The sequence below is a fragment of the Artemia sp. Qi Xiang Cuo genome, unplaced genomic scaffold (assembly GCF_049724085.1).
Source record: "Artemia sp. Qi Xiang Cuo unplaced genomic scaffold, ASM4972408v1 HiC_scaffold_23, whole genome shotgun sequence".
NCBI classification, from domain to species: domain Eukaryota; kingdom Metazoa; phylum Arthropoda; class Branchiopoda; order Anostraca; family Artemiidae; genus Artemia; species Artemia sp. Qi Xiang Cuo.
Window position 1 is genome coordinate 7,024,758 of NW_028297432.1, and position 16,989 is coordinate 7,041,746.

The 16,989-nt window shown below is 38.3% G+C and overlaps 1 pseudogene; it reads right to left on the minus strand.

The window, feature by feature from the left end:
- Positions 1-423: 423 nt before the first annotated feature.
- LOC148939009 (uncharacterized) lies at positions 424-11,654 on the minus strand (annotated as a pseudogene).
- Between the last annotated feature and the right edge of the window lie 5,335 nt (positions 11,655-16,989).

Here is a 16,989-nt window from a genome sequence, read left to right on the forward strand (position 1 = left end):
CCCTTAAAATAACATGGGAGGGAACATAAGCCCTTATACTAGCATAGAAAGGAACATGGTACTATAGAATAGCATGGGTGGGAACATAAATCCCTTAGAATAGCATGGTTGGGAACATGGTGCTGTAGAATAGCATGGGAGGGAACATAAGCCCTTATAATAGCATAGGAGGGAACATAATCCACCCAAATCCATAAGTACATGCTCTGGAATCCACCCAAATCCATAGGTACATGCTCTGGAAATGCTTTTCCTATACGTCTAAGCAAATAACATGGAGATTCCTATATGTCTAAGCAAATTCAATATAAGCATACTGCTAACAACAACCCCTAACGAATGCCATAAACAAAATTCATGGACTACAGGCAACATACACATCGTGGACTTCGCATAAGTCCCAGACAATGTGCAAAGACATTCTTAAATAGACGTTGTACAGGTCGGGACCAGGCACTTTTTCGGACTAATGTCAAGAAGTATCAAAGATTTGGCATGGATTGGTCCTACAAGGGATACCAAATCTGCTCTGTTTAGATCACAGCGTTCTAAGCATCCACTGTTTAAATTGCATAGCAAAGATTGTAAACATCCTATGAGCAGAATTCAGAACATATTAAAATATCTTAGTTTTGGTAGTTCACAAATACACTGGGCAAAAAAGTAAATAGGCATTGTGGCCTTTTGAACATCCAAACCAGATTTGACAAGTTTAAGAGCTATAAGATTTTGATATTTTGGGATTTTGAGCTCATTCAATATTTCTGTGAAATCGGCTATTTTCAAGATGGTCACCAAGCTTTGTAATTTGCTCATAGTAAGACTAATCACCTTTCTTTCTATCCAATAATCACTTTACCTTTAAAGCTATTTCTGCAGTTTTAATGTAATTCAAAGTGACCCAAATGTACCTGGAGTGTAGCCTACTCTTACTTTTAGGACTGGTCTCTGGGTTTTTCATCAGAATACTAGTGAGCTGCCTCAGCAAATCTGGACCATATATACTTATTATTTGAAAAAAACTACGTTTTCTAAAGAGTTAATGAGGCTGAGTCAGAAGTTCGGACCTTAAAACGTACAGGGATTAGGAGGTGCAGTTGGTTGGCTGCCGACCCCAAAACCCCCGCTTCCGTATATGAAAGGGGCTGTGCCCTCCTCAACGCCTCGCTCTTTACACTAAAGTTTTTATTGTTTAAAAAAAAGAGTTGTGAGAAAGTCAAACTTTAGCGTAAAGAGCGAGGCGTTGAGGAGGGCACATCCCCTTTCATATACGGAAGTGGGGGTTTGGGGAGTGGCAGCCCACCAACTGCATCTCCTAATGCCTGCACATTTTAAGGTTCAAACTTGTGACTCAGCCTCTTTAACTCTTTAGAAAACGTAGTTTTTTTCAAATAATTTCTGCAAGTTTTTGTACAGTTTATTAATTATTATTGCTTGACTAACTGTTAGCTGATATTTTCAGGAGTTAAATATGGGGGGCTGCCACCTCCCAAACCCTCCGTTTTTGAAGATTCTTGTGTTAAGGCTTTTAATTCCTGAATACTCAAATCAAATGCACAGTAAGATTTTCTTTTTTCAACTTTTCTTCGAGCATGCGGGTATACGGCATGTTATCAAAGCAGTGGAGAATTACCTGTGACCTGAAGGCCGACTGTGATATTCTTCTTGAGACGCCTCTTGAGCCGAAGGATTTAATAGATTGGATTTAAAAAAGAAACTGAGTTTCTTTTTCAAACTTTAAATTCAGTATATAAAAAATTTTCTCTGACAGGGAAGTGAACCTGGATCTTCCGCCTGACAGTCAGGAACAGCGACCATTGTACCACAGCGACCATTGTACCTTTTCACAAGAGAAAAGTTGGGCGCAAAACCCCCTATGCCTTCCCAAGGCCAGAACAAAATTTGCACTTTACTGAGAAAAATATATATATTTTTACTTTTATAACTTTAATTAATCAAATAATATTAACATTTTGATTACTAAATATCAGTATATGTATATTAAACTGACAATGTGCATTCATTTGTATTTTTTCAGTAAAGTGCAAATTTTGTTCTGGCCTTGTGAAGGCATAAGGGTTTTGCGTCCAACTTATGTTAATATCTGCTCGTTTGGAGTTTGACTCGGTTATTTATTGTAATTTCTGTTCGTTTTGGGTTTCATTTATTTATCGATGCTGATTTGTGGTAGTTTCACGCTTGGTAGATTATTCGATTTTATTTTTGCTCATTTTTCGTTGAATAGAGTTCTTTACTTTTCTTTGAAAAACTTATTATGTGGAAAAACTGTTTTTTAATTAATTTTGTTCGTTTTATGTTGACATAGTCTTTTGAGAGAAAAATAAAATAATACATTAAATCTCTTCGTTTTTTGAGACTTAGTAGTTTGGCCTGCTATTTGTATGCTGCAGAAAAATTTTCAGCAATTTTTAACAACATACACCCTTTTAAAAATCTAGACACAAATAGTACTGTTTAATTTAGTTTTATATCTCCTCTAGTTGACCTGAAATGGAAAACTTGATACCATTCGCAAAAAAGTCTGTTTACTATAAATAAAAGTTCAAATAGGGATAAAATCCTTTTAATAGACAGTGATAGAAATTCACAAAAATATGAGATATTTCGGTCACATATACAGTGACCGTCATCAGCTATAATGACCGTCTTGTATTTTTGTGAATTTCTATCACTGTCTATTAAAAGGATTTTATCCCTATTTGAACTTTTATTTATCGTCATGGAAAGGCAGTTTGGTCTCTGAAATTATCTAAGTCTGTTTACTTTCTTTGATAGCTTGGATACACTTACGCTATTTTGATTTGGTTAAATTTTAAGAGAAGAAGTAGCCCCGAAAGTTTGAACATAATACCCTCAGTCGTTTTTGGGATACTGCTGAGATGCCTTATTGGGAATTAGCATTAACAAAGTGCATTTTGATTTAATCTTAAGGCAAAATCTAGTTTTTAAAAATAATGGGCAATTGGCTGGGTGGGAGTGGGAGGGGGATTAGTTGCCCTCCAATCACTTTCGACTATTAAAAAGGGCATCAGCCCTTTCTATTTTCAGCCCTTTCTATTTTCGAATGAACCCTTTTCAAAAATCCCACGACAACTCCTTCGATACGAAGTGCCCAGGTCTAAACAACAACAACAACAAAAAAATAATACATTATACCCATATCGATCTTTACTATAAAAATCACTAATCACTTTCACTATAAATAATCACTATAAATATCCCTAATCACTTTCGTCCATTAAAAATGGTACTAGCCCTTTGAATTTTATATCGAATGAGCCTTTTTTCAAGTTTCTGCAGCAAAGATTTCAATAAAAACCTTATATGCCCCAGGGTATAAATTATAACCCTTGCTCTGAAGACTGTGGGGGGAGTGTCCTGCTCAAAGGTATAATTTCCCTTAAGTTTGAACTGCGTGGAACAAAATGACTATATCAAAATCTTTATTGGATGTGTTTTTGTAAATGGTGGGCGTGAGAGGGGCGTTAGTCGCTCTCCAATCACTTTCAACTATTAAACAATACACTAGCCCTTTCAATTTCCAATTGGATGAGCCCTTTTGAAAATCTTCCGCTTTCAATAAAAAGCTAATACGCCCCCAGGGTATAATTTACAACCCTTGCCCTGAGGGCTGTGGGGGCGTTGTCATCCTCAAAGACCTAATTTTCAGAACTTAAAACTACGTTGAACAAAATGGCTATCTCAAAGAGTTGATTAAAAGTGTTTGGAGAAAAGGTGGGCGTGACAGGCGGGTTAGTTGCCCTTTAATCACTTTTGAATATTAAAAAGGGCAAAAGCTCTTTGAATTTCCAATCGAATGAGCCTTTTTTAAAGTTTATACGACAATGCCTTCTATAAAAAACCTTATATGCCCCCAGGGCATGACTTACAACCCTTGCCCTAAGGGCTGTGTAGGAGTGTCCTCAAGAACATAATTTCTATCCAGAAATCAGCTAAGTTCAACAAAATGGCTATCCCATAATTTTGATTGGATAGGTTTCTTGAAATGGTGGGTGTGGAAGGGGTGTTAGTTGCCTTCCAATCACTTTCGAATATCAAAAAGGTCTCAAGCCGCTCCAATTTCCAATTAAATGAGCGCTTTTCGAAGTTTCTGTGACATCTTCTTCGATACGAAGTGCCCTGCTCTAAAGGAAAAAATTAATAAATAATACATTGTGCCAATACCGTTTTTATATGCCCCCAGGGCATAACTTAAAACCCTTGCCCTGAGGGTTGTGGAGGAGTGTCCTCCTCTTTACTTAGTCCCGTTTCTTGTCCCGTTCTCGAGTGTCCCCTTCTTTAATTAGGCAGCGCGATCACGCTGCCTATGATTTATACAACCATTTTCTATATAAACCCTATATGTCCCTAGGGCGTAACTTGCAATCCTTGCACTGAGGGCTCTGAGGGGGTTATCTTCCTAAAAGACCTAATTTCCAGAACGTTCAACTACGTTGAACAAAATGGCTATCTCAAAGAGTTGATTAGAAGTGTTTGGAGACAAGGTGGGCGTGACAGGCGGGTTAGTTGCCCTTTAATCACTTTTGAATATTAAAAAGGGCAAAAGCTCTTTGAATTTCCAATCGAATGAGCCTTTTTTAAAGTTTATACGACAATGCCTTCTATAAAAAACCTTATATGCCCCCAGGGCATGACTTACAACCCTTGCCCTAAGGGCTGTGTAGGAGTGTCCTCAAGAACATAATTTCTATCTAGAAATCAGCTAAGTTCGACAAAATGGCTATCCCATAATTTTGATTGGATATGTTTCTTGAAATGGTGGGTGTGGAAGGGGTGTTAGTTGTCTTCCAATCACTTTCGAATATCAAAAAGGTCTCAAGCCGCTCCAATTTCCAATTAAATGAGCGCTTTTCGAAGTTTCTGTGACAACTTCTTCAATACGAAGTGCCCTGCTCTAAAGAAAAAAATTAATAAATAATATATTGTGCCAACATCGTACTTATAAGCCCCCAGGGCATAACTTAAAACCCTTGCCCTGAGGGTTGTGGGGGAGTGTCCTCCTCTTTACTTAGTCCCCTTTCTTGTCTCGTTCTCGAGTGTCCCCTTCTTTAATTAGGCAGCGCGATCACGCTGCCTATGATTTATACAACCATTTTCTATATAAACCCTATATGTCCCTAGGGCGTAACTTGCAATCCTTGCACTGAGGGCTCTGAGGGGGTTATCATCCTAAAAGACCTAAGTTCCAGAACGTTCAACTACGTTGAACAAAATGGATATCTCAAAATTTTAATTTGATGTGTTTTGGAAAATGGTGGGTAAGAGAGGGGCGTTAGTCTCTGTCCAGTCACTTTCAACTAATAAAAAAGGCACTAGCCCTTTCAATTTCAAATTGAATGAGCCCTTTTGAAAGTTTTACGACAACGCTTTCAATAAAAACTTCATATGCCTCCCAGGGCATAACTTACACCCCCTTGCCTGAGGGCTGTGGGGGGAGGGGTTGTCATCCTTAAAGACCTAATTTCCAAAACTTTCAACTACGTTGAATAAAATGACAATCTTAAAGTTTTGATTGGATGTGTTTCGGGGAATGATGGGCGGGGGGGGGGGGCTAGTTGCCCTCCAATCACTTTCAACTATTAAAAAGGTCACTAGCCCATTGAATTTCCAATCGAATGAGCCTTTTTTTAAGTTTCTACGACAACGCCTTCTATAAAACCTTTTATGCCCCCAGGGCATAACTTAAAACCCTTGCCCTGAGGGTTTTGGGGGAGTATCCTCCTCAAAAACATACTTTCTGTCTGGAAATCAACTACGCTAAAAAAATGGCTATCTCAAAATTTTGATTGGATGTGCTTGGAGGAATTATGGGTGGTGGGGGGGGGGGGCTAGTTGCCCTCCAATCACTTTTGACTATTAAAAAGGGAACTAGCCACTCAAATTTACAATCGAATGAGCACTTTTAGAAGTTTATTTGACAACTCCTTCGATACGAAGTGCCCGGGTATAGAGATAAAACACATTTTTCCCACATAGCTCTTTACTTAGGCAGCGCTACAGCGCTGCCTATGAAAAAACATTTTTAAATAGGTTTTTGAAGCGCCAATTTTTTGTCTTGAGTGTCATGGTGGGATCAAATTGCAAATTTTTGGAAAAGAACATTCCATAGAACAAGATAGGCCGGGTTTCTAAAGGTCAAACCAATACCTTATTTGATATTTCTATGAGAGAAAAGTTTATTTTATTGGAATAAAACCTCCTTTTTTCTCTTGGGTTTCTTAATGGTGTAGTCACAGCTGGGAAGTAAAAAGGAGAAGGGGCCCCAGGGGCCTGCCCCCTGCATTATCACATTCATATTATCAAATATAATTTGTTTCTTTACCCCCCCCCCCCCAAGAAAAAAATCCCGAGTACATGCTTTAGGGACAGGGAAGCAGTGGCGGATCCAGAGGGGGGGGGGCAAGGGGGCATCCCCCCCTAGTGTAGTATAAAGTAGTGTAATTTACTTAATTCACTCAAGTTTGCGTTAATTAAACCTGCTCCTAACGCAAGTTTATCGGATCAACCTATTTTGCGCCCTCCCCCCCTAAAAAAATCCTGGATCTGCCCCTGCAGGGAAGGGTAGTGTCACTCCTAGACTATCACCAAAAGCGATTGCAAAGGAAAATTCAGGCTGAAGACAGTAAAGTACCCACCGCCCCTTGTCGCTTGTTTAAACAACTTGGTTAGTAGAGGATAATTTTCACGTGTCTTGCCTGGTTTTCTTATTTTTGGCTAATTCACCCTCCCCCCCCCCCAAAAAAAAAAAATAATTACTAGTTTACTAGCTTACTAGCTGGTTTACTAGCCTTCAGCCTGGTTCAGTAATCTTCATATTACATTTAGAAATTGTAACCTTTTCTTGTTACTTCCAGAATAGTTTTGTGACAAGTTCCGCCAGACATCTGCTTTGGATTTTTTTTGGGGGGGGGACACCAGAGGGGGGAGGGATTCTAAAAATAGACAATTGTATGAAAACGAAAGGAAGTTTCAGAACGCCCCAGAAGATTCTCGAGACGTTGGGGGAAGAATAGGCATGTGTCCAAAAACAAATTTATGTGTTATGGAAGCAAAAATTGCTTCCGAATCACTTTGGATGATTCGAGTGATTGCCCTCCAATCACTTTCGACCATTAAAAAGGATTCTAGCCCTTCGAATTTCCAAATGAATGAGCTTGTTTTGAAGTTTTTACGACAACGTCCTGAGGGCTCTGGGGGTGTGTCCTCCACAAAAACATATTTTTTATCTGGATATCAACTACGCTGAACAAAATAGCTATCTCAAAATTTTGATTGGATGTGTTTGGGGGAATTATGGGCGTGGGGTCACTTTCGACTATTAAAAATAGAACTAGAACTCTCAATTTTCAATTGAATGAGCTCCTACGACGACCCCTTCCACATGAAGTGCCCTGCTATAAAGGAAAAAAATAATACATAGTGCATTGTGCCAACATTATTCTTAAATGCCCTCAGGACATAACTTAAAACCCTTGCCCCTAGGGTTGTGGGGGAGTGTCCTCCTCATAAACATATTTTCTATGCGGATATCTACTACGCTGAACAAAATGGCTATCTCAAAATTTTTATTGGATGTGTTTGGGGGAATGATAAGCGTGAAGGGGGACTAGTTGCCCTCCAATCAGTTTTGACTATTAAAAAGGACACTAGTCCTTTGAATTTCCAATCGAATGAGCTTTTTTGAAGTTTCTACGACAACGCCTTCTTTATAAATCTTATATGACCCCAGGGCATAACTTAAAACCCTTGCCCTGAGGGTTGTGGGGGAGTTTCCTCCTAAAAAGCATATTTTGGCTCTGGAAATCAACTACGCTGAACAAAATGGCTATCTCAAAATTTTGATTGGATGCGTTGTGGAGAATAATGGGCGGGGGGGGGGGGATTGTTGTCCCCCAATCACTTTCGAGTTTTAAAAAGGGTACTAGCCCTTTCGAATTTCCAGTCGAATGAGCCTGTTTTGAAGTTTCTACGACAACGCCTTCTATAAAAACCTTATATACCCCCGGGCATAACTTAAAACCCTTGCCCTGAGGGTTGTGGGAGAGTGTCCTCCTCAAAAATATATTTTCTATCTGGAAATCATTTACGCTGAACAAAATGGCTATCTCAAAATTTTGACTGGATGTATTCAGGAGAAAGATGGGCACATGGGGGGGGGCTAGTTGCCCTCCAATCACTTTCGACTATTAAAAAGGGCATAAGAACTCGCAGTTTCCAATCGAATGAGCCCCTTTTGAAGTTTTTACGACGACAACTTCCCTAAGAAGTGCCCAGCTCTAAAGAAAAAAAATAAATAAATAGTACATTGTGCCAAGATCGTTTTTATATGCCCTCAGGGAATAACTTAAAACCCTTGCACTGAGGTTTGTGGGGGAGTGTCCTCCTCATAAACATATTTTCTATCTGGAAATCAAATACGCTGAACAAAATGGCAATCTCAAAATTTTGATTGGATGTGTTTGGGGAAATGATGGGCGTGGGGGGAGCTAGTTGCCCTCCAATCACTTTCGACTATTAAAAAGGGCACTAGCCCTTTGAGTTTCCAATTGAATGAGCCTTTTTTGAAGTGTCTGTGACAACGCCTTCTATAAAAATCTTATATGCCCCCAGGGCATAACTTAAAATTGGATGTGTTTGGGGGATTGATGGCCGTTGGGGGGCTAGTTGCCCTCCAATCATTTTCTACTATTAGAAAGGGTACTAGCCCTTCAAATTTCCAATGAAATGAGCCTGTTTTGAAGTTGCTACGACGACGCCTTCTATAAAAACCTTATATGTCCCCAGGCCATAACTTAAAACCCTGGCCCTGAGGATTGTGGGGGAGTATCTTCCTCAAAAATACATTTTCTATTTGGAAATCACCTACGCTGAACAAAATGGCTATCTCGAAATTTTGATTGGATGTGTTTGGGGGAATGATGGGCGTGGGAGGCTTGTTGCCCTCCAATCACTTTCGACTATAAAAAAGGGTACTACTACTACTACTACTAACAATTCACCGCAGCACCAAGCCGCCTGAGGCCAACACAGCTTTGCACGCTCCTCCTCTCTCGAGAGGAGGCCCTAGAACTCTCGATTTCCAATCGAATGAGCCCGTTTTGAAGTTTCTACGACGACCCCTTCCATATGAAGTGCCCTGCTTTAAAGTAAAAAATAATATATGGTACATTATGCCAACATTGTTCTTACATGCCCTCAGGGCATAACTTGAAACCCTTGCCTCTAAAGGTTGTGAGGGATTGTCCTCATCGAAAAGATGTTTTCTATCTGGAAATCCACTACGCTGAATAAAAAGGCTATCTCAAAATTTTGATTGGATGTGTTTGGGGGAATGATGGACGTGGGGGGGCTAGGTGCCCTCCAATCACTTTCGACTATTAAAAAGGGCACTACTACTACTACTACTACTAACAACTCATCGCAGCACCAAGCCGCCTGAGGCCAACACCGCTACGCACGCTCCTCCTCTACCCCAATCGATTCAAAGCCTCTCTTTTTACAACCACCCACGAAGTTCCCATTTCCTTTATATCTTTCTTTATGACGTCCTCTCGCCCCAGACGGGGACGACCTGCTTTCCGTTTAGCCCTAGATGGTTGGCCGAAAAGAACAATCTTCGACAGTCTGTCATCCTTCATCTGCGCAACGTGCCCTAGCCACCTCAACCTTTCTTTCATTATAGCCCTAGAGAGCGGTATGGAACCACATTTTTTGTATAGCCAATTGTTTGAAATACGGTCAGTCAGCCGGGTGCCCAGAATAATCCTTAAGCAATTTCTCTGGAAAACATCTAGCAAATCTTCTTCTGCTTTTCGAAGCGCCCTTGATTCAGAGCAATATTTAACCACTTTTATCACTGTAGCTTCTAATATTCTACTTTTGGTTTGCAGACTTATCTTCCTATTCTTCCAGACTTTTTTTAACTGTGAAAAAACACCCTGAGCCTGGGCTATTCTATATTTAACATCTTCATTGCTCCCACCATCTTTACTAATAATACTACCAAGGTAAATGAAGCTGCCCACCTGATCAATCTTTTCATTACCCAACGTCACCTTTTCATCTTCACTTATTCCTAGCCTTAGTGACTTAGTCTTCCTAACATTAGTTTTCAAACCAATTCTAGTACCCTGAACTCGCAAAACCTCTAAAACTGCATTCATTTTGCTCACACTTTCATCTAGGATGCTTAAATCATCAGCATAATCCAAGTACAGGAGACTTTTTCCTCCCCATTTGATTCCGTGGTCTCCCATTGCCTTTCTTGTGCTCCTTAAAACAAAGTCCATCAAAATAATCCATACAAAGGGGGATAAAACACAACCCTGCTTAACTCCTGATTTAATACAAAACCAGCTGCTAACCTTATTTTCTACCTTAACCGCAGCAGTGTTATTCTCATACATAGCACTAATCACTTTAATGTATTTGTCTGGTATACCATACAAGGATAAAACCTTTACTAAAGCTCTTCTATCAACAGAATTGAACGCTTCCTCATAATCTTTAAAACTGAGGACTAAATGTCTTTTGAAACTCAGGCACTTTTCAATTATTAGCCTAAGAGTGATAATTTGGTTGACAAATCCTCTACCTTTTTTAAAACCGCACTGCTCTTCTCTTAAAACTTTGCCTATGGCATCTCTCAGTCTAAAAAGTATCACACTACTAAGTAATTTACTACCTACAGAGACCAGACTAATGCCTCGATAATTACCACACTCACTTTTATCACCTTTCTTAAAAAGTGGCTTAATTAAGGTTTTCCAAAAATCGTTAGGTACTTCCCCTTTTTCACAAATCATATTCATAATCTTCAAGAAACTCATTTACAACCCTATCAGCACCTGGAGCCTTATTATTTTTTAATCCTTTTAGTACTGTTGCTAATTCTTCCTCACAAAAAAAAATCTTCCTTCACATCCAAGGTATCACAAACTTTTTCATTTTCCTCTATATCTTTTCCTGTAACTCTATCTCGGTTAAGCAATACGACAACTCCTTCGATACTAAGTGTCTGTCGAAGAAAGAAGAAGAAAAAAAAGCACATTGTGGCCACATCGTTCTTTACTATGATAAGCTCCATAAAACAATAGAATAATTTTCAGGCAAATTTCTCTCTTTTCCCAAAGACTAAACATTGAGAATAATAATCCGACAGTACAGACACCAGAAAAAAGATCCATAGGTGAATTCTTCAAAACCTTCTTGACAGGTTCTTCAAAAGGTTGTGAACAGTTTTTGGCCAGAGCCACTTGCATCAAACAATTATTAAAAGAAGACGGCATTGCAGTGGGAGAAAAACTTTCGGAGTTGGCTAAAACAGTTAAAGACAAGATTTAGAGGCTAGGCAATTCATTCTTAGTGGAGGATTTACAGGATGGACATTGAGGTAAGGGATGGACAAGATGGACATTGAGGTAACCTCCATACAGAAAAACGCTGTTTGATAGCTTCCATGCTCTCTTAAGTTGTAAAGTCATAATCCAATTGTGGATTTGCTGATACTAGATCTCTTTAGCATAAGATTACTGTTAAGCCTTCTATCTTGAATATGAAATCTTTCTTGAGTACGATAAAGACTTTTTTTCACACAAACCCTTTTCGCCCATCTTGTACTAGATATCTATACAAAAATGTTTTAGAAACTTTAATTTTAAATAATGATCAAATTATTAGCCCCCTCCCCCAATAAAAATGATCAAAGCATTTGGGAAGGAGAGACAGGGTGGGGTTATTTTACAGGATTACATTCTGTCGGAAATAGTGTATATTAATATTTAAAACAAATCATGGGGGCAAATGTTCTTTTTAAATTAAGATTTGGTAACTACAGGTTTGTGGCGAGTTACTCCTTACTTACAGTTTGTAACTGCAAACAGTTTCATTAATTGCTTCTTCTTCTTCCATTAATTCACTTGATTTGAAAAGATTTGTCATATAAGTTTCAGAAGTGCTCATTCAATGCAAAATTGAAAATTCTACTGCCTTTTTTAAGTTTCAACGATGATTTGGGACCAATCTGCCCACCTCCCAACCGACGCCCCTGATTTCCCAAACACGTCAGATTAAAAATTTGAGATAAATATTTTTTCAGTATAACTTAAAGGTCTAATAACTATGCCTCTGGTAGTATACATCCCTCCCCCTACAGTCATTGGGGCAAGGACTCTCGAGTTCCTCAGTTTTAATTGGTAATGTTAAATTTTAATGAACCTTGGTATTCTAAAAATGTACCTCTAGGACTTCGGAGGTCAATATTTGAGGCTCCAGGACTAGAGCCACAAACTTTGGCTCTACAGTCCTAAGCTTTAAATCCCGAATTTTCAAGGGTTTATATGTGTAGTCTAGCGGGGTTAAACAGGAACCAGATTGCCGGTTACCAGTTTTCCGATACCAGTCAAATAAAATAAAAAATAATTCAAAGCCAGAAGTTTAACGATTCACTGATCCTAAGAGAATTTTGACGCGAACTGAATTTGAAACTAAACCTTGGCCTTATAACTTAAGTATACATGAAATATATCAAACTGTATTTTACTGTGAGAGGTTTCTCATGTGTCCCTCACCTCAATGTCCATCCTGCATATTTTTCTCTGACAATGGAGTGCCTAACATCCAAAGCATATCTTTAAGTGTCTTAACCCAATGTGGAAGTTTTTCTCCTGCTACAAATTCGTCCTTTGCAACATATTTTCTTATACATAGCTACAGATGATTAAGATTTGTTTGATCAGCTCACAAATGTACTGATGTAAAACCCAGAGATCGATCTTGAAAGTAAGAGTACGCTCCAGGTGCATTTGAGTCACTTTTTACTATATAAAGAAGACTCCATGAGACTAGGTCAGGGCACAAACGACTTTACAAGAAAGATGAATAGTTTACTACAAGTGAATTAGAAAGCTTGGCCACTCACACCTTTTTGGGGAATGCTGGCTTAAGATATCTACTGAATGAGCTCAAAATACCTAAATATAAAAATCACGTAGCTCTTGATTTTAGCAATAACAATTTAGATTTTCAAAGCAGAAAGGTGACCGTTGACTTGTTTCCTCACTGTATTTGTGGCCTACCAACACTAAGATCTCTTGATTTCTCCCAAATTATGCTCAAAGGATGTTTACAATCTTTGCTATGCAATCTGAAATGTGGATTGTTAGATTCAAGCTTAGTATGCTTTGATTTCAATCAAGCCAATTTGGTAAGATCAATACCTGCCAATTCTTTCATATTCCTTGACATTAGTGGGAACCGGTGCCTGGTCAAGCCCTGCACAATGTCTATTGAAGAATGCTTTTGCACACTGTCTATGACTTAAGCAATGACCAGGGTGTTTTTGTTGCCTTTTGTCTATGAACTTTGTTTATGGCAACCGTTAAATGATGTTGTTTTACCATATCCATATATTCCTTATGGTACTCCTTGCGTCTACGAAAATCGTATGACGGCAATTTTTCTATTCACTAGCTTCATAAGGAGTATGTTATGATGACGGTATTTGGCGTTATGACGAAGCACGCTGTATATACAGGCGTTTCAAATATTGAAAGAGAGGAGTTTGTTTTTAAAGACTTTAAAAGTTTCTCCATACATACAATTTAAACTTTAATTGAAACACAGAACTAGTTTTTTTTATATCCAGGATTCCTAGTTATACAATTTGTTTAAAGAAAATACCTCAGTTAAAAAATCGGACACAAAAATCGTATGTTAACGCGATAATTAGTAAAATGGGTCTCTATACAGTTATTTGTATCCTATTTGTAAAGATTTTCCCATTGTGGGCTGATTTTACTGGTTTACTAACATCTTTTAGAGCTGATTTCTTAGCAATAGGACGTTTTTAACATCAATTAAGCCAATTTGAAAAAAAGCATAACGATCATGCTTTTGTAAGTAGTCTAGAACAAGGCCTATATCTTGTTATGTTAGGGGGGGGGGCTGGTATGCATTAAAAATTGCAGTAAGTGTGAAATAAAATAGAATATTCTTCTTTTTGTTTTTTTTCCTGCCCTAGCATAGAAAAACAATTAACTGCTCAAAAGTTTCACTGCTAGGATCAACCTTTTTATGCAGGACCCAGGTGATAAAGCAAAAGATAAAATAAACTGGCCTGTATTTTGACTTTTCATCGGAAGATATTTGTCGATTAGAACTCTGCTAGAGCCAGACATGACCGTGCACTACTCTTAAAATTTGTTTCCCGGTCATGTAACCACGCCCCCGTGTGCATCCCTCTGAATATACCTGACGATGAATGGTATGCTCACTTCGAATCTGAGTTTTCGTTTCCTGATCCCAATCTTCAGGATCAGTATGATAAATAATAAAATGTCTTCTTAGCTTCTTCGCCGAAAACACATTACACCGTGACAACTTGAGCAATAGAAAAAGCAACCCAAAAATTAAAGTGAAAGTCTTCCAGTGGCTTTGATTGTGTGGGAGTCGAGCATCTAAAGAACGGAAGCCCTCTTTTAACCCAACACCTCAAACTGCTAATGCAGATGATTTTCACTCAGTGCGCTGTGCCCTCAACATTCTGTATCGGCGACCTTACTCCGATCCCTAAGAAGGGAAAAGCTGCACCCCAGTGTACCTCGTTTCGGCCCATCACCGTCGCAACCTCTCTTTGTAAGCTCTTCGAGCTTCTCTTTAGGGACAAGCTTGAAGTAAGTTGCTATACACCCCCACAGCAATTTGGCTTCAAACGAGGAACTGGTTACGCTGACGCTTTCACTGTAGTAGCAAACGCTCTTATTGGTGTCGATTCTGCGGGAGAAAGTCTAGTTCCTGCTGGCCACGACGTAAGCTACGCATTTGACTCACTCATTCACTCTGCAATGTTTCTTAAAGCTGGTAGGCTTGGACTGAACCATGGATATAATTCGTACACTTAGGAATATGTATACACGGCTATCTATTCGACTGAAACTTCCGCCAGATAAAAAGTTGCATTCGATTCCTAGGAAAAGGCTCATACTAGTCTTAAAGGGTGCTCGACATGGTGCAGTTTCTTCGCACAATTTCTACAATAGTTGAAATGTCCTTGAGGCTCAAGACCAATACCCCTGCTCTTTAATTTTGGCATCTGCTAATCTGTCGTTTGTATGCTACGCGGATGATATTCTGAATCTCAGTTGTACGCTACAGCGAATCAGTGAAAATTTTGCTATCCTTCAAGATGAATACCTCAAGGTTGGACTTCAGTTCAATTCGGCGAAGTCCAAAGTAGTTCTTTTCAACTGGAAGAATCCTACACCCCCTTCAATAGCACTTGGGAACTCAACGCTTCATCCTGCTGATCATGTAGTATGCTTAGGCCTCCCCATCGGGTCCTCTTTACGTCACACTTAGTCTCTTCTCATCGAGCATCTTAATGGTAAAATTTCAGCATCTTACGCCTCTATTTTCACTTACCTATAATATTACCCATATATTGTACATCACTCCATTTTGGAAAAAATTAATAAAGTCTGAAAAATCCAAAATCTGTTCGCTGTTTTTCCGTTTCACCTTGGCACAGATATTCACCTATATTTAAAAAATACAAAATTGCAGATCCAGAAATAGCTATCTCTCGAGTTATTGGAAAACATAATAGAAAAGTAGCTTTTTTTATACATTTATGTATGAATATGTTGATGTTGTATGGGTCAATTTGCTTTTGCTTTATTCGATTTTGTTCTTATTTTGTCCTTGGACTAGCTTCGTTTTGATTTTTTTCTTATTCTTATTTTGTCCCTGATTTATTTATAATCGACGCTCTTCTTTGGTTATTACTGGTTTTGTTGATATTTGTCTCGTACTAATGTTTTCTTTTCTTTCTCATATTTTACTCCGTCCTTTTCCAGTATTTGTAGACGGGTTTTTAATTAATAAATAAAATAAATAAGTAAATTAGACCTAGCTAATAAAACTAAAATTTGCACACGGGTACGGATATCGCATATCTGGCCAAATAATTGTAGGCTATGTGGTAATCCAGGGATTCTCTGAATTTCATATATAAATGTGTATATGTTATTTTATGGTTTCTATATAAAGAAATTTATTTTTATGCTGTTCATGATCTTCTCAATATAGATCTTAGCAAAACTCGAAAGTTAAGACAAAGTTTATCTTCTACTTCTGTGTAAATAAATTAGTATTTGTATCTATCTTCTATATGGATAAAACAGTTTCTATGCTATTTATGATCTTCTCGGTGTAGAAAGATTTTTACAGAAACTGAAATTAAATTTAGTTTAATGTAAAAAAAAACAAAAAACGATTTACTCTTGGTCAGCATTGTAGTATGCTATTGTTACGCATATTCTTGCTATGAAATTCTCCTCAGAATGGTCATATTGCAAATCATTACTGCAAATGTTAGAAATCTATTATGTTCCAAGACTGTTTCAAAATGTTTTGAGACTAACTTCTATAGCATTCAAGGCTCTAAATTTTCAGATTGTGTGGACTCTTTGTCTAACCAATTTAATATTTAGGGGAGAGTCGGAAACCCTGGGACAAGTTCAACTTAAAGCTCATTGTCTCCTACATTTACAGTTCAATTTTCTTGTATCAAACATCAATCTGCGGCAAAATCATTTGGTGTTTACTGGGATTTTTCTGAAATTTTTGTTGCTCGCAGTAAAATTAGCAAGACTTATTTTTCAGAGGGTCCCGTTTTGTCCCAGAGTACCACTTATGCGGGTACTATGGGTCAGGGGTGTGGGTACTTTGGGACACCATGATAAATCAATTAAAACTTCGTATATTTTGTGGTATAAAACTGTAAAAATACAATAAACTGATATAAAAAATTATTCAATAGAGCAGTTGGTCAGGTCTGCATCAAAGCTAGAACTAGTGATTTCATCACTACATCTGAGCTATCGACAAACGCTTCATCGCGCTCTTTCGAAAACGTAAATCTCCAGGCTGGAACGTCTTGTTTCAAGA